This window comes from Bos indicus x Bos taurus, chromosome 7, assembly GCF_003369695.1.
Source record: "Bos indicus x Bos taurus breed Angus x Brahman F1 hybrid chromosome 7, Bos_hybrid_MaternalHap_v2.0, whole genome shotgun sequence".
Classification (NCBI taxonomy): domain Eukaryota; kingdom Metazoa; phylum Chordata; class Mammalia; order Artiodactyla; family Bovidae; genus Bos; species Bos indicus x Bos taurus.
In genome coordinates this window covers 52,399,670-52,424,508 of record NC_040082.1, presented here as the reverse complement: position 1 = coordinate 52,424,508, position 24,839 = coordinate 52,399,670, and positions in this window count along the sequence as shown.

Sequence of the window (24,839 nt, the reverse complement as noted above, 5' to 3'; positions counted from 1 at the left end):
CATGTTTCCTCCTGATGTATGGTCTGTAGTTCACTTGCAATTACTCCAGAGGAGGAAGTGATATATTGCACATTTGCATGTGTGCATACATATTCATCTGCACCTTGAGAATGGTTCATCTCATTTTTTAAATCCTCATCTTAAAATCATAATACAGAATTGACTTCCACAAGCACTTTAATTATTCTTATCATAATGGATACAAGAACAAGGCTACTCAAATGTATGATTTTGGACCAGGATCCTCAGCATCACCAAGCAGCTTGTTAGAAGTGCAAATTCTTCAGTTCCATTCTAGACCTATCGTATCAGGTTCAAGAATTTGGGTTTTAACAAGGTCTCCAGTGAAATGAGGAAAGTCATGACAGGCAGAGAACAAGTTTGAGCAGAGACCAAGATGAAAGAGATGATGGTACAGAGGAATAATAAGTCATTCAGTTTGGCAGGAGCTTCTCTTTGGCAGGGCTACACCACCAAGCCAAAATCATTGATGAGTTTAACATTTAATTACATTCTTTTTCAGTCTCATCCTGTTCTATAAGAAACTGGAAAGTAATGGAGACAGCACAGCCTTGGGGGTGAAACAATAAATTATTTTCTGAGACCCCTGGAAACAACACAGAACACTGCCACGTAACTTGCAAGAAGAGTGAAGAGGATCCACAGAGGCTGATGTTAGCCAAGACTGGAATCCTACAGACACGTTTTACAGATCTGCACTGGCAAGGGAAATGCATTTTCACATTTCCAATCAGAATGCAATGGGCAAGGATTGCCAAGTATAGATGCAGACGTTAAGTTATTCTCACGGACAAAGCATCTGAGAACTTCAGTGATTTATTAAAACAATATGCATTTGAACTGTGCACTGTTGCATTTAAACATCAATTAACTGGAATTCATTGTTAATAGAGATTTACTTCAGGACTAAACAATAAAATTTCTAGTTATCCCTTGCCTTGCAGAGTTGCTATCATTGTCTTTATTGAATTACATGGTATGGAAATTGGAATGGTAATATGACAGTACAAATATTGCCACTGAGGGTTTTTAGAAATAGGTGGAGGACAAAGAGGCATTAGAGCTTGTGTCAGTGACTTTATTCCTTGAAGACAAAATGTCATCAATTTCCCCCAAGAAATGCTATCCCGACACTCTAAACATATGACATTAAAGAAAAACATTTCAACAGTTAAAAGAGGACTTTCCTGGAAGAAGAATGGGACATGGGAAGCCTTTTCAGAGCTGCCAAGAAATGACTTGCTGATTAATGCCTCCTAGATATGTGCATGTAAATTAACCTCATTTGCTTCTCTGAAGAATGTGGACAACAGACACCTAATTTGTGAAGATTAAAGAAAAATGGGCTTAGAGTATCCCACAAAATTTCCAGCATATCATAGGTGCACAATAAATGGAAATTTTGTTTTTATTGATGAACCAAAGTTGCTCAACTAGGAGCCAGACTCGGATCACGACTGTCTATTGCTTTTGTTTGCCCAATGCCTAATCCTCCTCCTGCTGCTAATTTCACAGTATAAATGAACAGATTCGCAATTGACCCTTACCCACTATCCAAATCCACCACCATTTCCAAGTCATGGATTACAGCTGTACTAAAAAAGTGGGCCTTAGAAAGCATCACTACGAACAAAGCTAGTGGAGGTTATGGAATTCCAGTTGAGCTATTTCAAATCCTGAAAGATGATGCTGTGAAAGTGCTGCACTCAATATGCCAGCAAATTTGGAAAACTCAGCAGTGGCCACAGGACTGGAAAAGGTCAGTTTTCATTCCAATCCCAAAGAAAGGCAATGCCAAGAATGCTCAAACTACCGCACAATTGCACTCATCTCATACGCTAATAAAGTAATGCTCAAAATTCTCCAAGCCAGGCTTCAGCAGTACGTGAACTGTGAACTTGCAGATGTTCAGGCTCGTTTTAGAAAAGGCAGAGGAACCAGAGATCAAATTGCCAACATCTGCTGGATCATCAAAAAAGCAAGAGAGTTCCAAAAAATACATCTCTTTCTGCTTCAATGGCTATGCCAAAGCCTTTGACTGCGTGGATCACAATAATCTGTGGAAAATTCTTAGAGAGATAGGAATACCAGACCACCTGACCTGCCTTTTGAGAAACCTGTATGCAGGTCAGGAAGGAACAGTTAGAACTGGACATGGAACAACAGACTGGTTCCAAATAGGAAAAGGAGTACGTCAAGACTGCATATTGTCACCCTGCTTATTTAACTTTTATGCAGAGTACATCATGAGAAACGCTGGGCTGGAAGAAGCACAAGCTGGATTCAAGATTGCCAGGAGAAATATCAATAACCTCAGATATGCAGATGACACCACCCTTATGGCAGAAAGTGAACAGGAACTCAAAAGCCTCTTGATGAAAGTAAAAGAGGAGAGTGAAAAAGTTGGCTTAAAGCTCAACATTCAGAAAACGAAGATCATGGCATCCGGTCCCATCACTTCATGGGAATTAGATGGTGAAACAGTGGAAACAGTGTCAGACTTGATTTTTGGGGGCTCCAAAATCAATGCAGGTGGGGACTGCAGCTATGAAATTAAAAGATGCTTACTCCTTGGAAGGGAAGTTATGACCAACCTAGATAGCATACTCAAAAGCAGAGACATTTTTTCCCCAAGAAAGGTCCGTCTAGTCAAGGCTATAGTTTTTCCAGTGGTCATGTATGGATGTGAGAGTTGGACTGTGAAGAAAGCTTAGGGCTGAAGAATTGATGCTTTTGAACTGTGGTGTTGGAGAAGACTCTTGAGAGTCCCTTGGACTGCAAGGAGATCCAACCAGTCCATTCTAAAGGAGATCAGTCCTGGGTGTTCTTTGGAAGGAATGATGCTAAAGTTGAAACTCCAATACTTTGGCCACCTCATGCGAAGAATTGACTCATTGGAAAAGACTCTGATGCTGGGAGGGATTGGGAGCAGGAGGAGAAGGGGACAACAGAGGATGAGATGGCTAGATGGCATCACTGACTCGATGGACATGAGTTTGGCTGAACTCTGGGAGTTGGTGATGGACAGGGAGGCCTGGAGTGCTGCTATTCACAGGGTCACAAAGAGTCGGACATGACTGAGCAACTGAACTGAACTGAAGGAACAATTGATATTCAATGCATGCATGCTCATATATACACACATCATATGAAAGTATGTACAGATGCCAACACAAACTTTTGGAATAATGATTCCTTCCTATTGATACTATTTTGGGAGAATATCAGGCAGGTCCTTGTCCTTCCACTGCAGTGAAAGTGAAAGTCGCTTAGTCGTGTCCAACTCTTTGCACCCCCGTGGACCAAACAGTCCATGGAATTCTCCAGGCCAGTATACTGAAGTGGGTAGCCTTTCCTTCTCCAGGGGACCTTCCCAACCCAGGGATCGAACCTAGGTCTCCTGCATTGCAGGTGGATTCTTTACCAGAGGCCTTAAAGACCTCGCATAGGCCAATCTGATGCTTACTGGCTAGACAGTAAGCATAGTCCTGAAAATAGCCTGGGAATAGAAAGCATATCAGTAGGTCACAAAACATCTGTCACTTTCATCCCTTCCAAGACAGGTTCTTGAGCTTTCTCTTCAATTGTTTGAGTTTTCCATTGGTTTCTCTTGCCTGAAAACAAACAACCCTAACCGATGGAATGCATCTTCAGTATCATTTTTCCTAATTCCCCTATTTTAGAGATGAAGAAACTCATGCCCAGAGATTGAAAGAGTCCTTTTCTATGTTCTTCTTTTTATTTTAGGTCACAGTGACAGAGCTGGCACCCAAGCCTTAATGGACCTTGCTTCAGTGTTTTTTTCATTATTTATTATTCCTGTTGTCCCTAACCCTAGCTAGAGTCCTATCTTTCAGATAATATATGGGTAGTGAAAGATGTTCTATCTAAACAGCCCCTAAGTTAGCATCCAATGCCAGCAGCTTGGTCCTATTCTAGCCACAGATATAACTGGGCTAGGGGTAGAGATGCCCTGACAAATTAGCTGATGCCTCATGCCAGGTTCTGGGTGAAAAAGAGCATGAGACAAAAGAAATACGACTAACTACATTTTTTTTTAACAAAATGGAGGACTTGGAGTTCTTGGCTTTTTGGCTTGCAAATTACCCTGGATGAGCAGAAATTTTCATTCAGTGAGGACACAGAAAACAAATTTACAGATACCAAGGGGGGAAGGTGGGAGGTAGGGAGGTAGGAGCAATTAGGAGATTGGGATTGACATGTATATGCTATTGATATGATATACAAAATAGATAACTAATGAAAACCTACTGTAGAGCACAAGGAACTCTGCTCAATGTTCTGTGGTGACCTAAATGGGAAGGAAATTCAAAAAAGGGAGGATATATATACACACACACATATATATATACATATATATGTGTGTGTGTGTGTGTGTGTGTGTGTATATAGCGGATTCTCCTTGCTGTACAGTAAAAACTAACACATTGTAATGCAACTATACTCCAATAAAAATTAATTTAAAAAAACGAGTCTTCACCTTTAGGTCTCACCTGTCTCTCTTTCCCTTCTTCCCTCTTTCCTTCTTCCCACCCTCTCTCCTCCTTCCCTCCATCAATAATCATTGATTATGATTTGTTTCTCTCATCATCTATACTCTTTTGAATATTTCACAGTTTTTAAGCAAATTATTGAAGGATGAACAGGAGAGGGAAAAACTGAGCAAATCAGTATGTAATGCTTTTTAAGGATCTACCTTTAAGATGGAAATGACTGCACAGTGAACTTATATCAAGGTTTGATGACTTCTCCAAAATCACTGCAGATGGTGACTGTAGCCATGAAATTAAAAGACGCTTAGTCCTTGGAAGGAAAGTTATGACCAACCTAGACAGCATATTAAAAAGCAGAGATATTACTTTGTCAACAAAGGTCTATCTAGTCAAGGCTGTGGTTTTTCCAGTAGTCATATATGGATGTGAGAGTGGGACTATAAAGAAAACTGAGCACCGAAGAATTGATGCTTTTGAACTGTGGTGTTGGAGAAGACTCTTGAGAGTCCTGGAGATCCAACCAGTCCATCCTAAAGGAAATAAGTCCTGAATATTTGTTGGAAGGACTGATGTTGAAGTTGAAACTCCAATACTTTGGCCACCTGATGCAAAGACCTGATTCATGAAAAAGACCCTGATGCTGGGAAAGATTGAAGGTGGGAGGAGAAGGGGACAGGCATCACCGACTCAACAGACATGAGTTTGAGTAAGCTCTGGGAGTTGGTGATGGACTAGCATGCTGCAGTCTATGGGACTGCAAAGAGTTGGACACGACTGAGCGACTGAACTGAACTCAACTGAACAAACTTGTATAATGGTCATCATAGGTGAAATGACATAGGGCACTACAGCAGTTAACACCTCAGACTCTAGGTTCAGAGAGCAGAACACACTAGCAAATGGCTCTGCCACCACTGTATGTGGGCCTGTGGAAAAGCAACACACCCTAAGGCTTCCATTTCTTCATCTGCAAAATGTAGTCTAAAAAATAGTATTGACCATGATGGACAAGTTGGTCATCTAATACAGCTTTTATTTCAAACCTCTTTGTCCCTTGCTCATGTCAACTACAAATTGGCTCTTGCCACGGGCACTTGCCATCTAGCTCTACAAGAATTCGATTATGTGCTGCTGCAGCTGCTAATTTTCAGCAACCCCCTGAAAGAAGATCAGGGTAGAGATCAGGAATGAGGCACTCTGTGCTCAAGCAGCGGGGAAATCTGGCAGGATAGATCTTCAGATAGTATATTTTCAGGAGCTGGTTTATGAGCCTAATTCTTATATCTCCTTATATCTAAAATAAACATTAAAATCTTTCATAGTGATGACTGTTCCTTGTGACTAGCAGAAAGTGTCATGAGACTAGCAGAAACCTTCTGGAAAAATTTATGCCTAATTGCATATACTCCCCCTTCACCAAAATCTTATATATACTGACCTTCCCCTCTCTTTCTTAGAGCAGTTTCTTGGAGCTATCCAAGGTGCTATCTCTCAGGCTGCAGTCTTCATTTTGCCCCAGATAAAACTTAACTCTCATGTTGTATATTTTTTAAATCAACACCCATACCTATGTGAGGTGTGTGTGCACTAAGTCCCTTTAGTCATGTCTGACTCTTTGAAACCCTATGAACTGAAGCCCACTAGGCTCCTCTATCCATGGGATTCTCCAGGCAAGAATACTGGAGTTGCATTGCCATGCCCTCCTCCAGGGAATCTTCCCAACCCAGGGATCGAACCCACATCTCTTATGTCTCCCGCATTGGCAAGTGGGTTTTTACCATGAGCACCAGCTGGGAAGCCCTATGAGAGGTGGGAAGCTTAAACAGTTACTTTTGTAGCTACTCTTGCTGCTAGGATCTACCAGGGGATATAAAGTTAGATTTCTCACCATTTAAGTAAATGTGGAAATCTGTTGGAGAATTCTGGATAAACTCTGCCCTCCAAACAATTTTATAACTGCCCCCCTCCCTCCTCTTTCCTTGCTTTAGATGATAATGTGATGCCAAGAGCTGTGAAGAAAACTTGCAGGGTAAGGTGTCAAGTGATGGAGCAGAGGGTTGCTGATGTAGTTAGTGGTCAAGGAAGGAGTCTCTGATAAGATGGCACATGAGTAGATTCTTGAAAGAACTGAGAGAGTAAGCCCTTCGGATAGAGAGGGAAAGATGTTCTAAGCAAGGAGCAGCAGGTGCAAAGGTCCTGAGGCAGAGGTAATACAGTAAATCCCCCACATATGAACCTTCAAGTTGTGAATGTTTACAGATGCAAACGTACGTTCCATCAGCACCAGGTGTGAGTGACATTGAAGTTTGCCCTCCATCGCCTATTGCTGACTATTCTTCAGCTGTCCCACCTCCCCACCCTTCTCCAGTCAGTCACTCTTCTTGCCTGCTCACTGGATGCCAGCCCTAGTATGCCAGGACTGTACTACTGTACTTTTCAAGGGACCATACTGTAAAACTAAAAACGTTTTCTTTTTGTGCTTGTTTTTTATGTATTATTTGTGTGAGAGTATTATAAACCTATTACAGTGTTATATAACCCATTGTGTTAACTAGGCACCTAGGCTAACTGTTGGACTTATGAACACACTGGACTTAACAAATGTGCTCCTGAAACAGAACTCATTCATATGTAGGGAACTTACTGTAGGGGACTTCCTCTGTTTCTGTTCATGAAAAAAGAACAAGGAAGAGATCAGGGTGGCTGAGGAATTGAAGAGGGCTTGGAGATGAAATCATAAAGGTCACCAAGGGCCAGGTCACATAGGCCTTGTATTCTGTGGAAAGGAATTTACTGTGTGAGATGAGGCACCTTCAGAAGGTTGCCCAACTGAACCGAAAATAATAGCTACTAGAAATTCTTGTCTGTCTGAGACACTTGGGATCTCAACATCCTCGTGTGATTTTCATTGCCTCCCCTCTATAGCATGAGCCTCTCTACATAAGGGAATTTAGGTTTGTGTGTAAGAGTGTGGCTACAGAGATAGACCGGTATAGAAACAGATAGTATAGTCCATATAGTCAAAGCTATGGTTTTTCCAGTAGTCATGTACAGATGTGAGAGCTGGACTATAAAGAAGGCTGAGTGCTGAAAAATGGATGTTTTCGAATTGTGGTGTTGCAGAAGACTCTTGAGAGTTCCTTGGACTGCAAGGAGATCAAACCAGTCAATCCTAAAGGAAATCAACCTTGAATATTCATTGGAAGGACTAATCCTGAAGCTGAAGCTCCAATCCTTTGGCCACCTGATGCAAAGAGCCGAATCATTGGAAAAGACCCTGATGCTGGGAAAGATTGAGGGCAGGAGGAAAAAGGGATGACAGAGGATGAGATGGTTGGATGGCATCACTGACTCAATGAACATGCATTTGAGCAAACTCCAGAAGGTAGTCGAGGAGAGAGGAGCCTGACATGCTGCAGTCCATGAGTTTGCAGAGTCAGACATGACTTAGTGACTAAAGAACAACAACAGCAAGCATATACTGAGTCACATCCACTGTTGGGCCTAACACAGTACCAGGCACCTGGTAAACGTGATAAATATTTGATTTATTGTTTATCTGAGTCTATTAAATGATAATCAGAGAATCTCTACAGTTACAGAATAGTTCTTGATCCAGGACCATGCGTGTGACATGATGATGTGTCAGGGTCACTGCATATGTTATACATGCTGCAGCATACTTCCTGCATTCTGACACCGGCCTCTTGCCCGCCTAGAGCCCTGGCCTATCTCAGAACATCACTGCTTTCCTTACTAATACATACACACACACACATCTGATTTTAAAAGCTTAGTAATGAATTTTTTTTAACTGAAGGTATCACACAGAACAGAGGACAGCATGACACCCTATTCCACACAACAAAATTTAAACTAAGTCTACCACTAAGCATGTCAGTCTTCTCTTCAAATTTCCTCCACACACCCTCCCTGCTGCTCCATCTCTCCTCATGTCCAACTCCCTGCAGCCTCTAAAGTGGCCCTTTTGTTTTGCTCCAGCAATCCATATCTTCCTCTTATTAACAGATTTCATACTCCACTCGCCAAAGGAAAAAGCCCCAGAGTTAATCTATATAATTGTCTTTATAAGTCACACTTGACTCTGGCCCACTCACAGTGCCTGTGCAAGGCTAGCCTCATTATCCATTATCCAAATTCAGAGAATTTGATAGCATCTCAGGTTGCTATCAAAGTGGCAAAGCTGGGATCTGAACATCCATCCTTCTTGCACTCAGGCCCATCCTCTGTGTGTTGGAAGTGCCTCACCAGGTGGCCTCCCACACAGATGGGCAAGGACATGGTTTCATTTAGTGAGGTAGCCCTGGAGCTCCAGAGCAGAGATGCTCCCATGGCACCAGCCACCAGGGAAACCATGGCTTTCTAGTCTGGAGTCTGATGACTTGTCAGACCTTGGGTCAGTCATTTCTCCTCCACATTTGCCATTTATAACAAGTGAACTTGGCAGAAGCATTTGAGATTAACTACTAAATAGTTAAGAAGTCAACTTTTTTGAACAACAAAATCAAAGTCTGGGTCTTAAAACCCTTTGGGGGTTGACTCAAAATCTGATCCCTATATTGAAAAGGAGCTTTTTCTCTTTCTTCCCATTTCCTTCCTAACTTCCAATGCTCGGCTCTCTTGAATATATACATTTTCTCTTAAGGCTTTCAGAGCACTATGCAATAACCATCAAGGCACGTGAAGCACACAAGTGGTCTAAGTGTGAAGTCATTAGTGTGTTACACAGCTGTCATTACAAATGAGTCACTTATAGGAGCACATTCACACACATGAATGACATCATCTCACCAAGACTGAAATCATAGTAGAATAACCAACAGAGGGGATCAAAGTTAGACTCTCAACCACTAATTGCAAAGTTTGTGAATGAAAGAAAGCTCTAGAAAAAAATAAACAGTTCATCCGGCTTTAGTGGATATCAATGAAATGGAAGCAAAAATTGGGGGGTAGGGGGATAAACTTGCCTCCCTGGAGTATTTATTGCATCTTGAACTCTTTCAAGAACTTGGCTTATCATTAAACATTAATTTCCCTTGAAACTGCAGCTTTCACTTCTTGGAGCTGTAGCAATTAAGGGCAGTTTTGGCTGGGCAGCTCTGACTTCCCAGCATGAATCTGTGAGCTCTGTGGCCTTTGCGCCACAGTTTTTATAAGACTTCTTAGTTTTCTGAGAAATACAGGATAAATCCTGCCCTAATGTAATAACCTGGGTCAGACATGAAAACAGAATCATAGTAATAAACAGACTGCAATTTTTGGAGAAGAAGCTACAGCTATTGATTCACCCTCCCTTTTATCCCTACCTTCAAAGCATGCTTTTTGTTTCTGAACCATCTGAACCGTCACTGAAAGTGTGGCAACAATTGATACTTTCACCTCTGAGGACTTAACTCACAAAAGGGCCACACAATGTCTTGGAAATCTGGTTTCATTCATCCTGGTCCCCTCTCCCAGGAAGGGATGCGGTGTCACACCTGAAGGTGCAGGAACAGAGAAGCAGCTTCACTGAAGTCACAGAGTGCTTCACTGCTCTGAGAACAGAGGTATGATCCCAGGACCCAGGCTATTTTGTTTACTCACTCCGTGCCTGGCAACCTCCATGCTCATCGGCCATTCTGATTTTCTGATAAAAACACATTGTGGGTCTTTTGAGATGATGTGTTCTTTGAGGCTCTGAAAGATTCTGAACCCAGGACAGATGGAATCATTGTTCTTCAGTGAGCAACTGTCTTTGCAATAGTTAAGGCTGGGTTGATTCTTGATTACCCACATTAAATGGAGGGGAGCAGAGAAGAAAAGCACAAGTTAATCACAAAATCATTAATTGTACACAATGATTTGTCTCCAAGGATGTTCACTGTCACATTTTCACAAGGAAAATGGCTCTTTTCTCTCAAGAGATTTCCCAACTAAATAGAATAAAACATTCATGATGAAAGACAGGCAGTTTTTGGTTTTTTGTTTTTTTACAAAATGTAAAGCTGCCAAGTATTCCTTACTGCAAAAGAATACCAGAGAAAGAAGAAAGATGAAAGCTGATGAAAGATGATGCTGTTGTAATTTGGAAGCTTATGGAAGGATGAGCCTTTGTGAACAGCGTGACTGAAGGGTAAGGTCACACAACATGCTGAGTCCAGGGAGAGGCAGGGCTCAGGCTCACCCTGGAATATCTGAGAGGCTACATCATGGGCACCACAGGCCTGGAGAGTGGACAAGGATGTATACCAAACTTACAGTGGGACCTGAAAAGAATAACGCCTAGGTATTGAGAATATACAGAGAAGGCAATGGCACCCTACTCCAGTACTCTTGCCTGGAAAATCCCATGGACGGAGGAGCCTAGTAGGCTGCAGTCCATGGGGTCGCTAAGAGTCAGACACGACTGAGCGACTTCACTTTCACTTTTCACTTTCATGCATTGGGGAAGGAAATGGCAACCCACTCCAGTGTTCTTGCCTGGAGAATCCCAAGGACAGGGGAGCCTGGTGGGCTGCCATCTATGGGGTCGCACAGAGTCGGACACGACTGAATTGACTTAGCAGCAGCATTGAGAATATAAGAGACTCTTTCACTCATCAGATAGGATATATCAGACTGCACAGACCACAGCAAAGCATTTAGAAATCCTACTGGTGGGCAGGAGGGAGCTGATCAAAGAGGCTGGCTTTTAAGATGAAGCCTTTGCAATGAGTAGCCGGGTCATATCAGACATATCATATTCAGAGCCTTGGTTTCTAATAACTGCTATGAGGATGAAATGAGTTAATACAGAAGAAGGCTTTAACAAAGCTACTGGCCTGTGATAAGCCCTTAAAACCTGTTCACAAATATTATTGTTGTTGTTACTGACACTATTGCCATCTTATTTCAAAAAGTAATTTTCCCATTCCTTAAGCATGAGCTACACATAATGACTTCTAGAGAGTTTGGTATGCAAAAGGGAGAAATGAATCATCTTTCAGCGTAGAACTTGATAAACATTATCTCAGCCCAGCGATCAAGGTCAACATCCACAGTGATAAGTCATGTTCATCATATGGACCCTTGATGTGATGTCATGAAATGGCTCTGTAGTATTCTGTGACCTCTGTGGTATTCTTCCAAAATATCCATAACTCCAGTCTAACCAGCCAGACAACCCCTCAGAGAGAGGGCCATCCTGTAAAATACCAGACCAGTACTCCTCAAAATTGTCTCCAAAAAGTAGGAAAGTCTAAGAAATAATCCAGAGGAGCCTAAGGAGATGTGACAATTGAGTATAATATGTATCCTGAATGGGATCCTGGGGCAGACAGTTAGGGACATGAGGGGAAAATGATGAAATCCAAATAAAGTATGATGTTCAGTCAGTAACAGTGTATCAATATGGGTTCATAAGTTTTGGCCCAGGTACTATGCTAAAGCAAAATGCTCAATGCTAAAGCAAGATGTTACCAGTAGGGAAAACTGAGTGAAAGGTGTACAGAAACTCTCTGTACTGTCTTGGCATCTATTCTGTAAACTCTTCTTTAAAAAAAAAAAAAAAAGTTTATTTACCAACAGGCACATGAAAAGATGCTCAGCATTGCTAATGGTCAGGGAAATGCAAATCAAAACCACAGTGAGATATCACCTCACTTCTGTCAGAATGGCCATCATCAGAAAGACCAATTACAGATGTTGGTGAGGATGTGGAGAAAAGGGCACCCTCGTACACTGTTGGTGCGAATGTAAATTTAAGCAGCCACTATGGAAACGAGTATAGAGGTTTCTCAAAAGCCTGAAAACAGAACTACCATGTGACCCAGCAATTTCACTTCTGGCTATATATATCTGAAAGAAAGTGAAAACCAGTAACTTGAAAAGATACACGCACCTCAGTGTTCATAGCAGCATTATTTACCACTGCCAAGGTACACAAGCAACCTAAGCGTCCATCCCGGGTGAATGCATAAAGAAGGTGTGGTTCATACACACGACGGAATACTATTCAGTCATAAAAAGGATATATTTTACCTGTTTGCAGCAAAATGGATGGACTTGGAGGCCACTGTGCTAAGTGAAATAAACCAGACAGAGAAAGACAAATACTATATGATACCACTTATATGTGGAATCTAAAAAATACAATCAACTAGTGAATAAAAAAAGCAGCAGCTCACAGATACAGAGAACAAACTAGTGGTTACCAGAAGGAGGAGGGAGGGGGATGGGCAACATAGGGGTAAGGAGAAAAAAGGGTTCTTATGGGATTATATGGAATCATATGTGTGAAACTTTTGAAAATTGTAAAGCACTATAGAATTCAAAAATAAAGTTACCCAAATGTTGCAAAAAAAAAAAAAAAAACTGGGTTAAAAATAAAGTTTATGTAATAAATAAACAAAAGAGGCAGGTATGAAGCATACGAAGGATGTTTCAAATGGCTCTTCACACATTAGAAGGGAGAAGGGGCAGAAAGTAGACTTCACAACCTCTGTGATCCAACACGGATCTAATGTGGGATCATTTTCCCACTGAGCAGCCCACAGGCCCACTTCACTGACCTAACTCTATTTTTTCAGTGGATTCCATCCTCCTTGTCCTGCTGTGAAGTCCTGCCCCCTGAAAGTCTTTCCCTGACAATAGGTTTTCCTCTCCTAGCTACTGTGAACACAATTCACCTCTACAACTCACATCTTTTCATTTTAAATGTTTGGCAGGGAAGCAGAAAGTGGATAATCAACACAATCAGTGGGGGATTTTTACACAGGCTTACTCTAAAGCTTGATTCTCTTTCTGAGACAGTAACTTATCAAAGTGACCCAATATTTACTAAGCACATATTCAAAGCCAAACATCAGTCTAAACACTTTATAAAGCGATTCCACATAATCTTGACACATAGGCTACAAACAAGGTACTATTAGTACCCCCATTTCACAGGTGAGAAAAAGGGAGCACAGACAATTTCAGTGACTTCTGCAAGGTCACACATTGACCTGTAACCAGCTAGTTGTATCCAGGGCCCAGTAAAAATGAAATTTAGCAAATGGCCCTCACCCGCTACACAGAAAGTTGGACATAAAATTCAGTGAGCATAGAATGATGGGTCTCCAGTCAGTTGCCCATTTACCTCCAATGATGAATCTTAACTTAGAACCTTCCAGACAAATCAGGAGGCAGTTGCTTCAAGAAGTAAAACACGTCCACACTGATTGGTCTTTTTAATCCATTAATTTACAACAAATATTTCTGACCTCTATCCTATCTCTGAATTTTAGGGACCAAATAGCCTATTTCTATCTCTCACTTCAAGCCTTGGGCTTGACTCCAAACTGAAATAGGACTGGGGATGGGCTGCATTTAATTTCTGCTTTCAAAACACCAGATAACACAATACTGCAAATCAACTATACTTCAGTTAAAAAACTTGAAAATTTAATGAACTGATTTTCAGACTTTGTCAAACTCTCCCTACTTTTATTACATTGCCTAATTTTTGGCCATGTAATAAACCCATCTGAATCTGGTAACACTCAGTCAGTCTTATTCCACAGGTGATATATTTACTTGAGGCTTACTCCAAAATAAAAAGTCATTACCAATATCTAACAAGTCACTAACCATAATTAACCATAACTAATAACCTCAGATATGCAGATGACACCACCCTTATGGCAGAAAGTGAAGAGGAACTAAAAAGCCTCTTGATGAAAGTGAAAGAGGAGAGTGAAAAAGTTGGCTTAAAGCTCAACATTCAGAAAACTAAGATCATGGCATTCGGTCCCATCACTTCATGGCAAATAGATGGGGAAACAGTGTCAGACTTTATTTTGGGGGGCTCCCAAATCACTGCAGATGGTGACTGCAGCCATGAAATTAAAAGATGCTTACTCCTTGGAAGGAAAGTTATGACCAACCTAGATAGCATATTCAAAAGCAGAGATACTACTTTGCCAACAAAGGTCCGTCTAGTCAAGGCTATGGTTTTTCCAGCAGTCATGTATGGATGTGAGAGTTGGACTGTGAAGAAAGCTCAGTGCCGAAGAGTTGATTGCTTTTGAACTGTGGTGTTGGAGAAGACTCTTGAGAGCCCCATGGACTGCAAGGAGACCCAACCAGTCCATTCTAAAGGAGATCAGTCCTGGGTGTCCCTTGGAAGTAATGATGCTAAAGCTGAAACTCCAGTACTTTGGCCACCTCATGTGAAGAGTTGACTCATTGGAAAAGACTCTGATGCTGGGAGGGATTGGGGGCAGGAGGAAAAGGGGATGACAGAAGATGAGCTGGCTGGATGGCATCACGGACCTGATGGATGTGAGTTTGCGTAAACTCCAGGAGTTGGTGATGGCCAGGGAGGCCTGGCATGCTGCAATTCATGGGGTCGCAAAGAGTCGGACATGACTGAGCGACTGAACTGAACTGAACCATAACTCGGAGAAGGCAATGGCACCCCACTCCAGTACTCTTGCCTGGACAATCCCATGGACAGAGGAGCCTGGTAGGCTGCAGTCCATGGGGTTGCTAAGAGTCGGACACAACTGAGCGACTTCACTTTCACTTTTCACTTTCATGCATTGGAGAAGGAAATGGCAACCTACTCCAGTGTTCTTGCCTGGAGAATCCCAGGGACAGGGGAGCCTGGCGGGCTGCTGTCAATGGGGTTGCACAGAGTCGGACATGACTGAAGCAACTTAGCAGCAGCAGCAGCAACAACCATAACTAGCCTTAACCATCACTAGATTTTTTGAACATCTCCTAAGTAGACTGAGTGAGTGCTTTACAAAACATATCATATTTGATACTAATAATGATGGTTAACTATGGCCTTATTCTTCCATTTTAGAGTTGGAGAAAACAGGCTTAGAGAAGTTAAGACACTTGCATGAAGTCAAACAGGATGTAGGTAAAGGAGTGAATATCTGAGCACAAATTCACTGGATCCAAAACTCGAAGACCTTGTGCTAATCTACAAGCACCCTCCCCACTGTGACCTTTCCCTGACTCATGACCTCACCATCATATTTGAAACTTCCCAGCTTCATTCAGAACTTCTTCCTTCCCTCCTTGAGATGCCCTGTCCTTTGCAGCATTCTCTCCAGTCCAGGGTGTCAATTTTCTCCCCTGATAAAAGCCACCATGTAAAGTGAAGGCCAAAAGGAGGCTGTTGTGGCTGCTGCTGCCACTGCCCCCAGGTCACAACTGTGCATCTTACCTGGCACCTCTGAGAAAAACCCACCTGAGGTCCTTTGACAGCTGAACAAGCTGTCAAACCTCTGTAAGCCTTGAGTATTTTTTTCTACAAATGAATGTTGGCTGTTCTTCTACTCAACATCCATGAAATACACACGGATCATTTTAGCAGAAGTTTCCCTATCCTAATTGCATTTATCAATAAAAGCTTACAGAGGGGAATGGGAAATTCTGTAGGCAAAAGCATCAGGTGTGTAGATTCCACAAAACAAGTACACAGCCAAGCACATTCAGGCTGTTATTTTTTTGACACTCACAGCAAACTTGATGGTAAAAAGTATTACTGATGAGATTATTGTGGCCCCAAGATAGTAAAGGGCTTGGACAATATAACATGACTAAAGAAGCAGCTATTCCTTAAATATGGACAAAATAGATTAAAATGTCTTTAAAATTGTAATGAATGAGACCCAGAAATTTCAACTGAATGCATGAATGGGTTTCTGAAGTGGTATACTATCAGATCTCCTTCAGATCATAAATTCCTTCCAAAAGCTAAGAACCAAACATTACACTAGACATGTACCAAAAATCACATGTTATTCTCCTGAATCGCATAAATAGCTTTCAATATAAAATGACAGCATTTGATCACCTCCTACTACTTAAAGATCTAGGAATCACATTGCACTGGGAGCTCCTGTAGCATAAAATGTAGTTTGTACCTTGTTCTGCCCCCGGCACCTGATGTGGCATCTGAACTGAATCCAGTAGAAACAAACTGAATCAAATGGAATCTTCTTGGGCACAGGGAAAGATAACACCGTCATTAACATTTCAGCCACTCTACATTGCAAACACAAGATCCAACGTAGAGGATCCATGTGACTGACCTCTGAGGAGGAGGATGCTAATATCACTGATGTTATTATTAATATCAGAATCCATACAATAAAAACAAAATTCTTGGAAGCCATGAGTTATTAAGATGATTCATAGGAATGAAGAAACAGATCACAACACTAATGGCTAAAATTAGCCAAAGAATCATGAAAAGTATTTTTTGTGCACCATTTTTCTTTTTCTCCCTACTCTAGGTCCTAAGGAGATAATATTTTCTGGTTAAGGGCACTATACTGGGCAGATCCCTTGAGGTTTATGCTATTATTATCTACATATTAGTGAAGTCGCTCAGTCGTGTCCGACTCTTTGCGACCCCATGGACTGTAGCCTACCAGTCTCCTCAGTCCATGGAATTTTCCAGGCAAGAGTACTGGAGTGGGTTGCTATTTTCATATTATAAATGAATAAAACGAGTCTTTGAGATGTGCAACAACTTGCCTAAGTTCATACACCTAATGAATTACAGATCTGGAATGTGAATTCATGTCAAGTTCAAGTGTAGAGCCTGAACTTTAACCATCATGCTACCCAGCCTCCCCTTCAGGTGTGAAGCCCAGCTCAAGGGAGATGGACTGAGCCAAGGGCACCCCCATCCCTCTCACCCAGCAGCAAAGAAAAGTATAAGAACCAGTACCCACCACTCAGCTTGCTTCCTCTCTTCCTCTGATGCTCTTTCCAGAAAGTTCAAAACCTCTTTATACCTGCCTTAAAACCAAATTGATCTAGTTTTCTTCCACATTTTCCTTCTTAACAAGGCCTTTGCTCCCACTCAATCACTCCCTTACTATTTGCCTTTCTCCTCCTCCTGAGTACCTATTGAAAAGTCACACCCTTTTGGTCTTTAGTACAAATCAATAGTCCATCTTGGAGAATAGATTTCCTCTCCCTTGAGGCTTCTGTGTCTATAATCTGCTTCGGAAATTGGAATGCAGAGAGGCTGGGACGAGAGTTGCTTTACCTCCTGTGAACACTGTTAAGTCAGCCATGGAAGCCTGAATGCTACAAAGGCACTGCAGGGTTTGTTTGGTGGTGAGACAGACCCGGCAAGGGGCCCCAAATAAATTGTTAATAAGATCACCTTCCTTGTGATGGGCTGAAAAACAAGCAACCCCACTTCACTGTTTGTTTCCTAGGAATGCAACGCCCGTAGCAGCCTCAACACAGGAAGTGGCCTGTTGAACTCAAGGAGCAGCGATCTTAAAGCCTAAAGATCTGGCTGGCTCCATTTCTTATGAGGTACACAACCTTGGGCAGGTCACTTAACTTCCCTGAGTCTCAACGTCCTCAGACATAAAACGGAGCTAACATTCTTTCTTTAATGGTACACAATCCATGTGAATATAAGTCAGAAATCTACAAGTCATCCTTGTTTCTTCTTTTTTTCCCCCAAGACCCCATCTATTTCTGAATTCTGTTGATTTCATATCTTAAGTACCTCCCATATCTCCCTGTCTCCATTTCCACCAGCTACATTAGTTCAGACATTAGGATATCCTCACTAGACTAATACCAGGTCCTTCTAACCAATCCCTCTGTTCCTAGTTCAGCACCATCATCAATCCTTTCTTGTATAGCAGCTGGTTATTGTGCTAAAGTGCGCATCTCATCATGCTGATCCTGATTAAAAGTATTAAATGACTCTCCATCACTTAGGAATAAAATGCAAACTTGCCAGCCTATGATACAAAGCCCTCCATGACCTTGATCTTACATACCTTAAGAGTTAGGTATCTTCAGATGCAAGTGACAGAATCACCTCTCCAATAGGCCTACCCACAGAGAAGAACTTACTCACTTAGGAAACTAAAAAAGCATAGGGCAGATCAGGTACAACAGGGTCTAAAGGCTTGAACAGTCTCATTAAAAAGCTGTTTCTCGTCATCCTTTGCTTTGCTGTTCTCATAGTGACTTTTTTCTTGTTTAGGCTCTTCCCACTCAATGACAAGGTTACCCCCAGAAGTTTTCAGGGTTGCCTAGTCCTTATTTAGTAATTCCCTGGAAAGAGAACATCTTCTTCTTACTAATTTTAACAAGTCACATGGCAAAGCCACAATAGTCTGCCATGGATGGATCCCAAACCCTCAGCTAGACACTGTGACTAGGAGGGAAATGGTGACAAGAGGTCTGGCTGGCACAATCCTGCCTGAAATACATGACTGAACAGTAGAGTTATCCACAGAAATCAGACTGCTATCACCAAAAGAGCAGTCTGCTAGTTCTGCTAGCCTGGCAGAAAAAATACCTATTTTATTGTCCTCACCCATAAGAATGTCTCTCCCACTCTAGGCTCTAAAATGCAGTGGCTTAAAATTATTTTATTTTATTCATGATTTTCTGGAGGTCAGGAATTCAGAAAGGGCTTAGTTCCTGCTTGGGGTCTTCCTTGTGGATGCAGTGAGATGTAGGCTGGGGCTGTAGACATCTGAGGACTCGCCTGGGTTGGATGTCCAAGAGAGCTCCCTCACAAGATGACTGTAGTGCTGCCTGATGGGAGCTCAGCTGGACTATCAACTGAGTGCCTACACATGGCTTCCTCAGCATGGAAGTCCTCCTCCAAGGGGATGGGCATCTTACATGGTAACCCAGGGTTTCGTACCTTGGCAGTACAGCAAAAAGGGGGAAGCCACATCACCTTTTCTGACCTAGCCTCAGAAGCCAGGCCATGTCACTTTTCTGGGTTCTATTGATTACAAGGCTTCCCAGATCCAAGAGGAAGGGACATGGACCACACCTCGGTATAAAAGGACTATCAGGGACTTCACTGGTGGTCCAGTGGTTAAGACCCCCTGCTTCCAATGCAGGGGCTGTGGGTTTGATCCCTAGTTGGGGAACTAAGATCCCACATGCTGTGCAGTAGGCCAAAAATAAATTAATAAATAAAACATAAATTTTAAAAAAGAAAAAAATGAGGATATTCTGAATAGAAAAAAAATGTTTAAAAAGAGGAATATGAAATAACTTGTAGCCACAATCATTTTCTATTGTTTTATGAACACATTCCTATCATTTCAACAATTTTTGCCTTTCTGGATGCATTTCTCTCTGTCTAGAATATCCTTTACATCTTCTTTGTCTTTCTACCAAACTCCCCTCTCCCAAAGCATACCGTCACTGCAAAGCTTCTACTTTCCCCTCTCCTTTGAGAGAGGGCCATATGCTGAGGACACAACCCCTATAATAAAGCTTTTTTTCCTGATGTGTTGTAACTCTTTACCTCTGTCTCTATCAATAGCCTTTGCTCCTTGAAGGCAGGGACAAAATTCTTATTTGCCTCTATGCTTCACATACTATCTTTCATAGGGTTTCAGGACATGTTTGCCAAATGACAGAATTAGATTATAGAGCCAGAGAGCTTTTCAAATGTTAAAGTGCTATTCAAACAAAGGTTGTCATTATTTACAAGATAAGTGAACCTTTTATTGAGGAAAATGTAATAGCTTCTAGTGATAGTTTTCTGCCTGACAAATTCTAAATGGGTAACCCATTTGACTGTTAAAAAAAATTATTAAAAAAAAATTTTTTTTTCTTTCTTTCTCCAGCTTAAGTACTAGTGACATCTAGTTGCTTGTCCTTTATTATTTGGATCACTGTTCTCAAGATTTTACCAACAAGTCAACTTTCCAGGGACCTGTTTAACCAGGCCAACCCTTCTCTATGTCACATTCATATCATCTAATTTTCCTGACCCAGTACTTATTTTCTTTAAGTAGTCTTCTATTTATTCAGTATATATTTTCTAAGTACCTAAGGGCCTATATGCAGGTCAGGAAGCAACAGTTAGAACTGGACATGGAACAACAGACTGGTTCCAAATAGGAAAAAGAATATGTCAAGGCTGTATATTGTTACCCTGCTTATTTAACTTATATGCAGAGTACATCATGAGAAACGCTGGGCTGGAAGAAGCACAAGCTGGAATCAAGACTGCCAGGAGAAATATCAATAACCTCAGATATGCAGATGACACCACCCTTATGGCAGAAAGTGAAGAGTAACTAATAAGCCTCTTGATGAGAGTGAAAGAGGAGAGTGAAAAAGTTGGCTTAAAGCTCAACATTCAGAAAACGAAAATCATGGCATCTGGTCCCATCACTTCATGGGAAATAGATGGGGAAATAGTGGAAACAGTGTTAGACTTTATTTTTTGGGGCTCCAAAATCACTGCAGATGGTGATTGCAGCCATGAAATTAAAAGAAGCTTACTCCTTGGAAGGAAAGTTATGACCAACCTAGATAGCATATTCAAAAGCAAAGGCATTACTTTGCCAACAAATGTCCATCTAGTCAAGGCTATAGTTTTTCCAATGGTCATGTATGGATGTGAGAGTTGGACTGTGAAGGAAGCTGAGCACTGAAGAATTGATGCTTTTGAACTGTGGTGTTGGTGAAGACTCTTGACAGTCCCTTGGACTGCAAGGAGATACAACCAGTCCATCCTAAAGGAGATCAGTCCTCAGTGTTCATTGGAAGGACTGATGCTAAAGCTGAAACTCCAGTACTTTGGCCACCTCATGCGAAGAGTTGACTCATTGGAAAAGACTCTGATGCTGGGAGGGATTGGGGGCATGAGGAGAAGGGGACGACAGAGGATGAGATGGCTGGATGGCATCACCGACTCAATGGACATGAGTTTGGGTGAACGCTGGGAGTTGGTGATGGACAGGGAGGCCTGGTGTGGTGTGATTCATGGGGTCGCAAAGAGTCGGACACAACTGAGTGACTGAACTGAAGGGCCTACTATGTATGAGGCATTATGATGGACTCCAGGGGTTCAGTGAAAAACAAGTTAGAATTCCTCCAACAAGAACCTACCTCAGGGCCTGGTGGAGAAAGAAAATGTCAACAGAAAGTGGTGGCTGTTAAGCCAGAGGCCTCCAGAGAGGAGTATGGGGGTAGGTATTTAATTCTGTCTGGGGTAGATAAGAAAGACTCTAGGAGGAAACAGCAATGCATCTACAAAAAGGGGTAATAGACTCATAAAAAAAAAAGCAACATCCCAGTGAGAGAGAACTCCCAGGGCCGAAGTACAAAGATAGGAAATATGTGTAGAAGACTAACTAGTAGTTTCACATTCTGGCTATAAATTATGAGATAAAAAATGGCAGATATCTTAAGTTTCTAGCTAACACAGTTGTGAAAACTGTATTGAATTTCAAGCACTAGAGTCTCTGGAAATCCTGGACTAGCTGAGAATCTAGTAATTATCCAAAGAGTTCAGGAAACAACTGTAGAAGATCAAACTCAGGAATTTAAAAATTTTTATGGAGCCTTTTATCCAAGCCAACTGGAATTTACTGCTAAAAAAAAAAAAAAAATCTAGTCCAAGCTTCACATTTTACCACTTGGGAGACTGAGAACAATTTATTCACTGATCCTCAAGACCATGGAATCACTCAAGACTACATGATATTTCTGCCTATCTCAGAAAGCTGCTGGGAAAAACATAATGATGGTATGAGCAGAGATCCTTTTGTGGACAGTGGTTACTTTTAATTAGCTAACTCTCTTTGCCATTGTTAATCCCAAAGAAAGGCAATGCCAAAAAATGTTCAAACTACAGCACAATTGCATTTATCTCACATACTAGCAAAGTAATGCTCAATATTCTCCAAGCCAGGCTTCAACAATACATGAACCATGAACTTTCAGATGTTCAAGCTGGATTTAGAAAAGGCAGAGGAACCAGAAATCAAATTGCCAACATCCACTGGATCATCAAAAAAGCAAGAGAGTTTCAGAAAAACTTCTACTTCTGCTTTATTGACTATGCCAAACCCTTTGACTGTGTGGATCACAACAAACTGTGGAAAATTCTGAAAGAGATGGGAGTACTAGGCCACCTGACCTGCCTCCTGAGACACCTGTATGCAAGTCAAGAAGCAACAGATAGAACCGGACATGGAACAACAGACTAGTTCCAAATCGGGAAAGGAGTATGTCAAGGCTGTTTATTGTCACCCTGCTTATTTAACTTATATGCAGAGTACATATGAGAAATGCTGTACTGGATGAAGCACAAGCTGGAATCAAGATTGCCGGGAGAAATACCAATAACCTCAGATATGCAGATGACACCACCCTTATTGAAGAAAGTGAAGAACTAAAAGAGCCTCTTGATGAAAGTGAAAGAAGAGAGTGAAAAAGCTGGCTTAAAACTCAATATTCAGAAAACTAAGATCATGGCATCTAGTCCCATCACTTCATGGCAAATAGATGGGGAAACAGTGGAAACAGGGAGAAACTTTATTTTGGGGGGTTCCAAAATCACTTCAGATGGTGACTGCAGCCATGAAATTAAAAGACGCTTGCTCCTTGGAAGAAATGAGTTGGAAGAAAAGTTATGACCAACCTAGACAGCATATTAAAAAGCAGAGACATTGCTTTGCGAACAAAGGTCCATCTAGTCAAAGCTATGGTTTTTCCAGTAGTCACGTATGGATGTGAGAGTTGGACTATAAAAAAGCTGAGTGCTGAAAAATTGAGACTTTTAAATTGTGGTGTTGGAGAAGACTCTTGAGAGTCCCTTGGACTTCAAAGAGATCCAACCAGTCCATCCTAAAGGAAATCAGTCCTGAATATTCACTGGAAATACTGATGCTGAAGCTGAAACTCCAATACTTTGGCCACCTGATGCAAATAACTGACTCCTATGAAAAGACCCTGATTCTGGGAAAGATTGAAGGCAGGAAAGGGGGACAACAGAAGATGAGATGGTCGGATGGCATCATCAACTCAATGGACATGAGTTTGAGTAAGCTCCAGGAGTTGGTGATGGACAGGGAGGCCTGGTGTGCTGTCCATGGGGTCACAAAGAGTCGGACATGACTGAACTGACTGACCGATTGCTAAAAGGACACTTCTTTTTTCTTCCTTACTTCATCTTCCTTACTTCTTTTATATTACCTTGGTCTGACCAATCAGAATATTATTCAGCCATGTCCATATTAAACAATGCAGGACTAAGCACATGTCCCATTTAGGTTCATGGATGACCAAGTAGTTCCACCTGGTTCAATCAAATAAATCCTATGATTCACAGGAAACATGAAAAAGAGAAGCTTTCTTTCCAGTGGAGCTGTTAAGTCAGTATAGGACAAATAAAAAAAAACACTACAGGGCAACAACATGTAAAGAAATGCCTAAGAAAGATGAGCATAGTGGAAAACAGAGTAGAGACAAGAGACAGGTAAAATTGATGATAAGAATACCTGGTTACAAATGCCTTTAAAATAAAAATATATCTTGCAGTTGATAATTTCAACATTTTACTTTTGTTTCTTTACCTTGCAACAATAACAAGTCCACTTTTCAAGGTTTCAGTTCATTAACCAAGATCTAAAACTATTAAATGGAAAATTCTAGGAACAAAAAATTCATAAATTTAAAATTGTGCACCATTCTAAGAAGTATGATAAAATCTCACACCATCCTGCTATATCTCACCTGGGATGTGAATTATGTCTTTGTCCAGGATATCCCACTCGTTAGTCATTTAGTAGCCATTTGGTTATCAGATGGCTATGGTGTCCCAGTGCTTATGTTCAAGTAATTCTTATTTTACTTAATAATGATTTCAAAGCTGAAAAGTAATGATGCTGGTGATTCAGATATGCTAAAGAGAATCTCTAAAGTGCTTCCTTTAAGTGAAAAGATGAAAGTTCTTGACTTAAGAAAAAAAAATTCTATGACACAGTTACTAATCAGTGGAAAAATAACTCCAGAAAGAATGAAGGGATGGAGCCAAAGCAAAAACAATACCCAGCTGTGGACATGACTGGTGATAGAAGCAAGGTCCGATGCTGTAAAGAGCAATATTGCATAGGAACCTGGAATGTCAGGTCCATGAATCAAGGCAAATTGGAAGTGGTCAAACAAGAGATGGCAAGAGTGAATGTTGACATTCTAGGAATCAGCGAACTAAAATGGACTAGAATGGGTGAATTTAACTCAGATGACCATTATATCTACTACTGCAGGCAGGAATCCCTTGGAAGAAATGGAGTAGCCATCATGGTCAACAAAAGAGTTCAAAATGCACTACTTGGATGCAATCTCAAAAACGACAGAACAATCTCGGTTCGTTTCCAAGGCAAACCATTCAATATCACAATAATCCAAGTCTATGCCCCAACCAGTAATGCTGAAGAAGCTGAAGTTGAATGGTTCTATGAAGACCTATAAGACCTTTTAGAACTAACATCCAAAAAAGATGTCCTTTTCATT